Genomic DNA, 9,776 nt, shown 5'->3' on the forward strand with positions numbered 1-9,776 from the left:
CTCAGAAGGTATTATGCGTAACAATATCTTTACAAGGAAAGGTAACATTATACGGGTTGTTTGATTAAAACGCTATGACGTCTGATCATGAGATTCTACTACTACCACCTTAATACTTTTTTAAAGGAACTTTATTATTTCATGATAACAAGAAAGTAGTGACGGTTTGTTCTCCTTGGAGAACGCCTCTTGTATGAATGTTCCTGGGCTCGATTCCAGACGGGGCATTTACGCAACAAAATCGTTACTTCTTACCGTGTCGACAGTTCTTTTATTTTAGGATTTTAATTTCATATACCTAGAATGTTCACAATTTTGCACTGTCTGCATCAGTAAAGTGTTGGAGCACCGCGGTCACGTTGGCTTAGATTACCATTCCTAAACCCCCATTTACACGTCTTCGCAGAGACCTACCAGAGTGCGAAGTCCATTCAACGACTTCCGCATGGGCCACTGCAGATTTTATCCTGGTATTAGTTGCTCCAGTGGGATGATGAAGCATGGTGGTGGAGTTGTTTTTGTTTTTCCTTAAAGCACACCTAGTGAACTGGAAACTTGCGATTTTTGAGACGAGCTCGTGGGATTTAATGGGCGTGGCATACGACCTCTATACTTACGTTAGTAGCGAAGGGACACATACTGCTGAAATCGACGCGACGGGGATCACAACTCCTCGGCGTGTGAAGTTCCCAATTAGGGCAGCGTGGCAAACTATAGCCTTAACCGTCTGTACAACTAGACCCGTGAACGGCGATGGGACGTTTATCGGGCTACTAATACGAGGAGTTGTGCCTCTTAGGTTTTAGCATCGACCGTGTCGACAGCCTGTATGAAATAGTTATCAAAATAAAATATTTCCATGCAACACACACCCAGACGGGTCTTGTGCTTAGGTCTGACGTGAATTAACGGACGCGTGTCGTTGTCGTCATGAACATTAGAGCCTTGAAGAGGGTTTAACTTGGGGACACCGCACTGTTCTGGCCAAAACGAGCACGAAGCAACTCCGTGCGCTTTTCAGTCCTCTATGGATTACAAATTAAAGTGCTTGACTTACTTAATCGTTAATAATAAAACGTTTTTTATAAATAAACATTTAGCCTCGTTGAGTAATTTGATGAATCAAGAGGGAGGGGTAAACAGAAGGTCAGATTTGGCTCTGCAAATTTTTGCGGTGAAAGCTTATTTTTTACAATTAATGTTTCTTGTGATTGTATACGATTAATAGTCAACAAATAAAGTGTTTACATAGAAGAAACGATTAAGTTTTTTGTATAAATCAATAAACAATTCTCGATCAAATCCGCACATGGTTTTACGAAGAAACAAGTTCATACCAGTTATTGAACCCGCAATTTGTTGTGAGAAGACATTGAGAAGACGCTTATGCTATCTCTCTGCTAACTACTATGTTTTTTTATGGTGTACATTATTTTAAATAGAAGCTGTTCTTAATAATTATTTTACGAAGATAAACAATAAATTTGTACAACATGGTTCTCTAGAGTCTAGATGCTCTTGCTGGTAACAAATGGGTACGTAACAAAGAGTAACGGAGCGGCACTATGCTGGTACTTGCGCGTTAATTCCGCGCTTCTGCCTCGCAAACAAACATGGTGGAGGAGCGCTGCTCGTTTAAAAAAGTATTTAAGAACCTCCATATTTTATGTGCCCCGTGAGGGTGATAGCATCAACGCGTGTAAAAGTAATTACTACTTTTGTATTAACACATACCTACGTTCCACTTTAGAGCACAGGTCTCAGTTAACGAGAAGGTTTAAACCAGAGGTTCCCAGACTTTTTTGTCATAGACCACTTTCAAAATTTAGCTGGTTCCGGTGGACCCCCTGCAGCTACATTTCTACCATATTCCATATCCATATTATTTTTTGTCACGCCAATGTAGACCCCCGTCGAGTCTCCCGCGGACCCCTGGGGTCCACCTGGACCATTTTGGGAACTAAGGGTTTAAACCATACTCTGCAGTAGCACAATGTACAATTTAATTACAAAAATATCCCGAGAGTTATGCACAATGAAAGTCGCTTTAAAAATTCATGGTTTGTAAAAAAACATATTAATATATTATATTGACTAGAACTTTGTGAAATTTATGCCAACACTCAGTAATCTACATTATTGAGAATATATATTAAAAAATGTTATTAATTTAAGTGAGTACACGCAATACGTTGGCAACAACAAGTAGTCACGTACCTATTACATGTCACTCGTTGGCGACTCGCGCGCGACGCTCTTCTAAAGATGGTTGTTTCGTCGGCTCCCTCGCAAAACGAGATGAGTTTATTACATCATATTTTGATTGCAGGTTTCATTAAGTTAGCCACAATAGCTATTTATTCTTGGAAGAAACCGTCTACGTAGTGAATTATTTGTCTCTGTAATGACGCAAATCAATATTATCGGCTCGAATCTGTCCACTGCTTAGTTAAGCAAGTAAGCCGTCTAAACTGTTCCCGTCTTGTTGTTTCTTGTAGCCTTGAAGCGATACAATAATAAACTATCTTTCCTTTCTCCATGAAGCTGTTCATTAGATACATTACATAATTGTAATAATAATATACAATATCCATTATCCATGTATAGTCTCCAGGTCTGTACTGCTCTAAGAAATAAGAAAACAATAGGTTTATTTAATACCATACATCTTGCGTAGTCAAATTAAATTAAAATTAAATAAAGTTACAAAATAAATAGGAATAGTGCGTGCGTGCGTGCGCGCGCGCGCGCGCGCTTGTGGTTGGTTTTATGACCACGAAAATACTTTTGTTTCATACCTCGCCAATATTATTAGCATGTAACTTTGCAAAAGCGATGTTTTTATTATTTTACTAAAAGACAACTTCAATGAATTGTTCTCGTTCAATGTTATTTACACGAATAGATTGCATTCGACTTTATTTAGAGATTTGATATGTAACTACAGTCGTAGGCAAGAAAAATTTGTTTACGCAGGTTGTATTAAACGTTGTCCATAGGTACTAAATTGCTACTCACAATGAAGACCATTTTCTTTTGACCTTTACAGCGCCACGCGCTCACGCACTGAGCGATAACTGCAATTAAGAAAATTGCCAGGATGACGGCCGCTTCGCTCTCTCCGTGTACACAGAGCGTAACTATTAGTCAAATATTACACTAATTTGCGCGGACGCAAGCGTAAATGATTATAATTTGAGGTGTTTATTTTTATTTTACCACTATTTGACCGTTTGGCCCAAGCAACACAACTTCTTTTATTTTTTATAGATGTTTTCCAAAAAGAATACATTTTAATTCAAACATGGCGGTTTATCCGTTCACTGCAAATTCTTTTTTTTTTTAAATATCAAATAACGGAACGAACAAGTCGTGCGCCTCATAGTAAGCTACACGCCTGTCCATAACAATTGCAATGCCCTCAGAGGCTTAAATCGCAAAGATCTGAGGGGACTACCACTGTGACGGGCGCACCCTGAGACATAAGTTGACAAGTCCCATGTGCCTGTAATTTCACCTGCACCCTTACCCTTCGAAATCGGAACACAGTAATGCTGACAGTGCTGCTTGGCGGCAGAAACAGGTAAGGTGGCAGTACTTCTACTAAACTCTACTGCTACTAAATTATATAATATTGTAACAATCAAGTGTGTGTGTGTGTGTGTGTGTGTGTGTGTGTGCGTGTGTGCGTGCGTGCGTGCGTGTGTGCGTGCGTGCGTGTGTGTGTAATGTGGTTAAGCTTTGTGTACAGTCTAACAAACACTATTTTCCGGGAAGTGGCTGTCTGCTTACCTTGATTAAATAACGTTAATTATTCAATACGGGATTGAAGTTTGGGGTAACAGTGCAACAATTGATAAAGTCTGTCTAGCACAATAGAGATGTATACGAGCGATCTGTTCTGTTGGCTCTTTGTTTAGCTGAAAAACTCTATTCCCTAAACTGGGAATACTATTAAACCAAGTTTGTGATCTTGAGAGTAAAGTAAATTTGTGAAGCACAGAACAGAACTTTATAGGAGAGCTGTTACAAAATACGACCAGATTGTCTGATTCTAGATTATTCTTCTAAGACCGAACTAGTCAATGCACGTAACCAGCGAAATGGCTTCTGGCAAATCGTTTTGTCCAAAAAAATAACAAATTAAATGAATGATGAATTTGTAATGTTGTAGTACATTTCAATATAGTAAATTTAAAGGTAATTATGCATGAAGATAGTAGCTGTGAAGCTCCTTGTGAAAGAGTTCGTCCAAGGTAGTTAGCCACCTTACCTATTTCTGCCGCCAAGCAGTATTGTCAGCATTACTATCTCTACGTAACTTGTTTATAAACTTTTATGCAACCATATTCTGTGTAAATAAAAAAGTAAAAAGAGGAATTTTATATAAGAAATTGAAAATGTGTTTAATTCCTAATTGTAATATTGAAAGACTTACTGATTTCACCATAATACCCGAAATGCTCAAATATTTTAAGCGATGAAGTTTCCGGTCGAAAGCGTATACACTCATAATACGTATTTCATTTATCATTGTAATCTCATTTACATTTTCATCTCCAATTTCGCATTTCTGCCCCGTCACAATACCAGAGTAACGAGTTCGATGCACAGAGCCCAACTCCATTGAGAAAGAATGTTTATGTTGTGAATGTCTTTTATACCTTTCACTTCCGTGCCCTTATAAAATGTTTTCTATTTTGGTTTGACATTGATTTGATTGTCGCCTTGATTTGGAACGGGAAATATATTGTTTAGAATAAGACCGCATGAAAAAATGCGGCGAGGACCTTTTCGTACAAATCCACGTCGTTGGATATGGATTTTTATTTTGTTCACATTTTATATCTGAACAAGATTCATAGACTTCACTCAAATTTCACGTGAATTAGAAGCGAAAAAAATGTCTGTTTCGCGAAAAATGAACATTTCAAAAGCCGGTGAAGGCAAACTTTAATCCTAAAAGCCGATAATCTACTCGTACAAATACACATTTTATGGGTAAATTCGTACGTACGTTCGTTACACGTATTCGAGGATTAAGAAAACACTCGAAAATTTGATATTAAAACTTGGTTCGAGAGCACGTTTTGTCTGAATAAATATTGGCCTTTCCGGTTTACGTCCTTGTAATTCTTTCTTCCTTATTTATTTCAATATTTTACGGGCAGCTTGAGAAAATAATTGAGTTAAGATGAATTAGCAGTCATTGCGTACTAATAAATACGAGGGAACTGCACAATCCCAGAAAAACTTGACTTCGGGAAAACAAGAAAGTCGTCCATAAAAGAGAGAATTTGATTTGTCTAAATTGAATTTAAATTTTGCACGGCGCCTCTCATTTTGTTTATTTCCATTCGTTTTATTTTTCATTTTCGCCTCCGAGTTTACATTGTGTGCAATAAAAGCTAACCATGATTTATAGTTTACTTTCAAAGAAAAACTTTTTCTTTACGTGTGAATAAAACCTGAGAAATGTACAGTATCTGCCGGCATATCATTTCGGAATATGGAACACGTAATAATATTACTTTAACTTTCAGTACAATTATTTTGCATTTGATTTCAAAACATGAATGCCCATCAACATACGTACGTACTGTCCACAACTAATTGACAAAAATACATTGAAAAGTAGATTTGTACATTATACTACTATCAAAGTGGATTACATTGGATTGCCAATTTGTCATAATAAATTTGTAAAACGATCAAACAAACGTGCGTATGCCATTATTCACGAAACAAGAACAAGCAAACAAAATACTCTGTGTGACATTTCAAACAAAAATGAAACTGTCGCGAAAACGAGTAACTGTCAGAAAACCAATTTTCAATTATTTTCTTCAACAATAGGGAAAGCATGTGGCTGAGACAACACATTTCGAACGTATTTCATGCGCATCGTTCACAAACGTGTCTCTTTGTTCATTCAAATGAACATTGAAACAAGTTTATTAAAAATGTATTTTTCTGTTTCAGGTAATAACTTTTACGTTTAGAACATTGCCTTGTATATGTTTTTGCTGTCATTGGTAAGTTGTAATTTGTTGTTGTGTTAGTAGATTGACGGCACAAAAGTTTAGACAATGGATAGAAATCTTGACGTACGTGACGTGCACGATCAGACCGGGGATGTTTTATTACACAAAACGCCAGAGTAAAAAAAAGGAATTTGTGTAAAGTGACTTGTGCGAGTGCAGGAGGCGGAAGAGGCTTGTCGGGAGTGTAGCAGGTGGAGATCGTGCTATTATGATTATGAAAAAGTACATTAAGCAAAATCAATATAGCTTACCGTTAAATATTTTTGAATAAAGTAGAATCATTGCGAATGCGGAAATTCGATAATGTATAGTCAACATTTACAACTATTGCGTGAGACATCTGTCCTCTGTTGATGATACCGGCAGTTCTAAGGACGTGCGTTTCGAAATCGTCAACAGTTACTAAATTTTGTGACAACATTGTCAAATTAATATCGTGCACGTACACACTCAACATAGCCCCGCACTAGAGAAACCATGTGACGCGGGTGACATGGACACACACATAGACAACCACAAATTACACCCAAATTCACGAGATAAATAAATGTCGACCATACAAATATTTTTCCAAGCCCGGGAATCGAACCTGGGACCTCTGCGTGGCAGTCCGGCATGGTAACCGTTCGGCCACAGAGGCAGTCGGGGATTAATTTTTGCTGCCTTTTTGTAAAGATTACAATTGTAAAAAATATTAAATGCATCTTTTTTGCTACTAATAAGATAACTGATGTCCCTGTTGTTTCAAAATGTTACGTAGTCAAAAAAAAATATAATCCCTTTTTTGTTGAGCGATTGCTCTAAATAAATGTTTCAAATACATATTGTAATAAGTTATAATGAAGATCATACTAGATATATTTAACTTGTCTGAAAATGAAGCAGATTATAGATAATCAGACAACGGCTCTAACATAGCTATACATTATCGTCTACGACCTCTATAAATTACAAACTACGGGCCCTGGAGCGGCAATGGACGGGAAATAGCGTGCGACCAAACTATTCCAATAGATATATAACCCAAATTCACCCGCCGCTAATGAGACGTTGCTGGGAAAAGTTGTCGATGAATATCGAGGCTACTGTTACAAAAAGGCACGTTGGAAAAGATAGATGCGAGTAATTCAAGATCGCACGGGGTGCTCTTTACGAAAGCTTGTCTGGAAAGTTAGGAAAAAGGTCGACGTTCGGGATATTTTAATAAAGCGCTACATGTGGAATAAGGAAGTCACCACCGTTCACCACATGTCTATGGAATAAGCGTTGCTATCGCTGATGAGAAATGCACAGATATTTTTAGCTCTTATTGCAAGCATATAAAGCTGTTTCTGACCGGCGCAAGCCGTAGTGAGAATGAGTGATTTCCATTAATAGTAGGTACGTCTGATTGTCGCGAGCATGTTTCCTTTGTAATGCATTTAAACATTTTAAACTTAAATATGCATCACGAATTACTTCCAAAATTCCAACAACAAATATAAATCAACACAGATATTTGCAAACAGCAAACCGAGTCTACGTATTACACTACTACATTGTCTAGACAACAAAGCGCGTGGCGCGAGTTAGGTCGCTGCAAGCTAATGAGCGGGGCACAAAAGGCGATATTTACGCCCGGGGCGCCACGCGATGCATCCAGTTCTGCCGCCCCACCTCCACCCCGCCGTGTAGCGCCACCGCTAGGGTTGTAAGGAAACTTAACGATATCCGCTGTTACAATCTATTGCGTATTTCAAAATCGTATTTCCGTTCCGAAGGGTGCTTTCCGCAAATTGTACAGTAAATTGTATGAACATCACCATCACCCACCCACTACGTCCCACTGCGAGGTACGGCTCTCTTCTAAGGAGAGGGTTTAGATCATAGCCCACCACACTGACCAAATGCTGGTTAGAGACTTGAACAAATTGTAAGTTATAATTATTAATACAAAGATCGAACGAACACTTAAAAAAAATTCCTTCGGTCCGGCCGGATTCCACCCGACGTCTTCTATCATACCGTGCCCGACGCTATACCAACGAACCAGCGGACCTCACGAATTTTACTATGTGTTCGTTGTCGTGTCTTGGTATTTGGTTTTTTCAACGACTTTTTAGCCAAATTGAAAAACAAATTAATTTAACAACAAGTATACATACGTCACGCGTCCTAGAGCCGTACAGTGTCCCTAACGTGTGTAGAACGCGTGACGGATTTATGAGATCAACCTCGTAAAGACGCAATTTGTTCGAAAAAGATACGTGAAAAACAAGAGCGCGTTGCTCGTTTCTCGTGAGTCTCACGAAATACAGTAAGAAGTAAAATAGTCGAGCTGCACGTGCGCGACGTGCACCAGAGTTAAATTGAGATTCTGCTATCAAAATTGCTTTCTTGAAACGTCTAAATATGGACTTACTTATCAAATATTTTTCGTTCCGTTTACTGAACGAAATGAAATATGAATGAAACTGCACACGTCACTTATAAATATATTTTTCCAAGCGTCAACCCTGGCCCGACAGTCTCACAAACGTAATTAGAGGGGCGGGGGAAATGGAAATGATAGCTTTTTCTTACCTCCACATATATTGTTTATATAAGCCATGTAAGCTATTGTTACAGATGAGGAATTCCTTTGTTTTCCACGTTATGTTCCTTTTGTCGCAGTATACAATAAACATTATGTTTTTTCCGTTGAAATAACCTTTTGTTATATTAAGATTTAATTTTACGGCCGGCTACGTTGACTCATTAAATGTAATGTAATGTAACATATTATTTATACACGAACAAAGATTATTAAATATAATATTGAATTTGAATTTGATTGTTGCTAGTCAATGATCTAATAATATCATGGGTGCTTGTCGAGTGGCAATGAAAGAGGTACGTCAGGAGTGTAGCGGATAGAGATCCATAGTCTCTGCCTACCGCAGTGGAAAATGGATGTGATAGTATATGTTTTTATACGTAGAATAAATTTAATTTTTGAGAGAAACACTCAACAGTTTTTAAAAAGTTATATTTAACAATTTGTATTTTCATAACTGAAATTTCACGGGATAAACAAAAATCACACTGTAAAGAAAATGTATTGAAAGGAAGCAGTGTTGAAAGGACGAAAAGGCTTTCGTTGAGAAACATTATTATGAAACTTAACAAAACGTACATTTCTATGCACATCACTATTCCCACCACTATTCTTTAAAAAATAACACTGTCCAGATATCAAAGGAAGCGTGTGCAGGTGTAACATAGTTGAAAAGAAACGTGATAACGTGATGGGGAGTTTACACGAGGTTAGTCCAGTACATCCGATATTATAATCGCGCATGCTGTTAATTATGGCTAGGGCATACGCTGTTTTAAAGATTTTTATGTAGTTGTTTAATAGCACGACAATAAGGCAAAAAATGTGTGTTATGGGCTGTGGTGTCTTTCTACCTGGTTGGGAAAAGGGCGTGAGGTGTATTTATTTATTTATTATATCACTGATGGGACGAATAACGGTAAGTGCCACCCAGATCGTAAAGATCTGTGAGGCGCTGCCATTGCGCCCGCCACCGTAAGACGTAATGTTGACAAGTCAGCACACTTACCCTTTGAAATCAACAGACAGTGATGCTCACATTACTGCTTAGCGGAAAAAATTGATACCTACTGTGGCAGTACTTCTCCGGACTGAACTTTCTCACAAGGAGCTCTACGTCAACTACAAAAGCATTTAAAAACAATAATAGTATTGAA

This window comes from Hyposmocoma kahamanoa, unplaced genomic scaffold (assembly GCF_003589595.1).
Source record: "Hyposmocoma kahamanoa isolate Upper Pololo Valley unplaced genomic scaffold, ASM358959v1 297, whole genome shotgun sequence".
Classification (NCBI taxonomy): Eukaryota; Metazoa; Arthropoda; class Insecta; order Lepidoptera; family Cosmopterigidae; genus Hyposmocoma; species Hyposmocoma kahamanoa.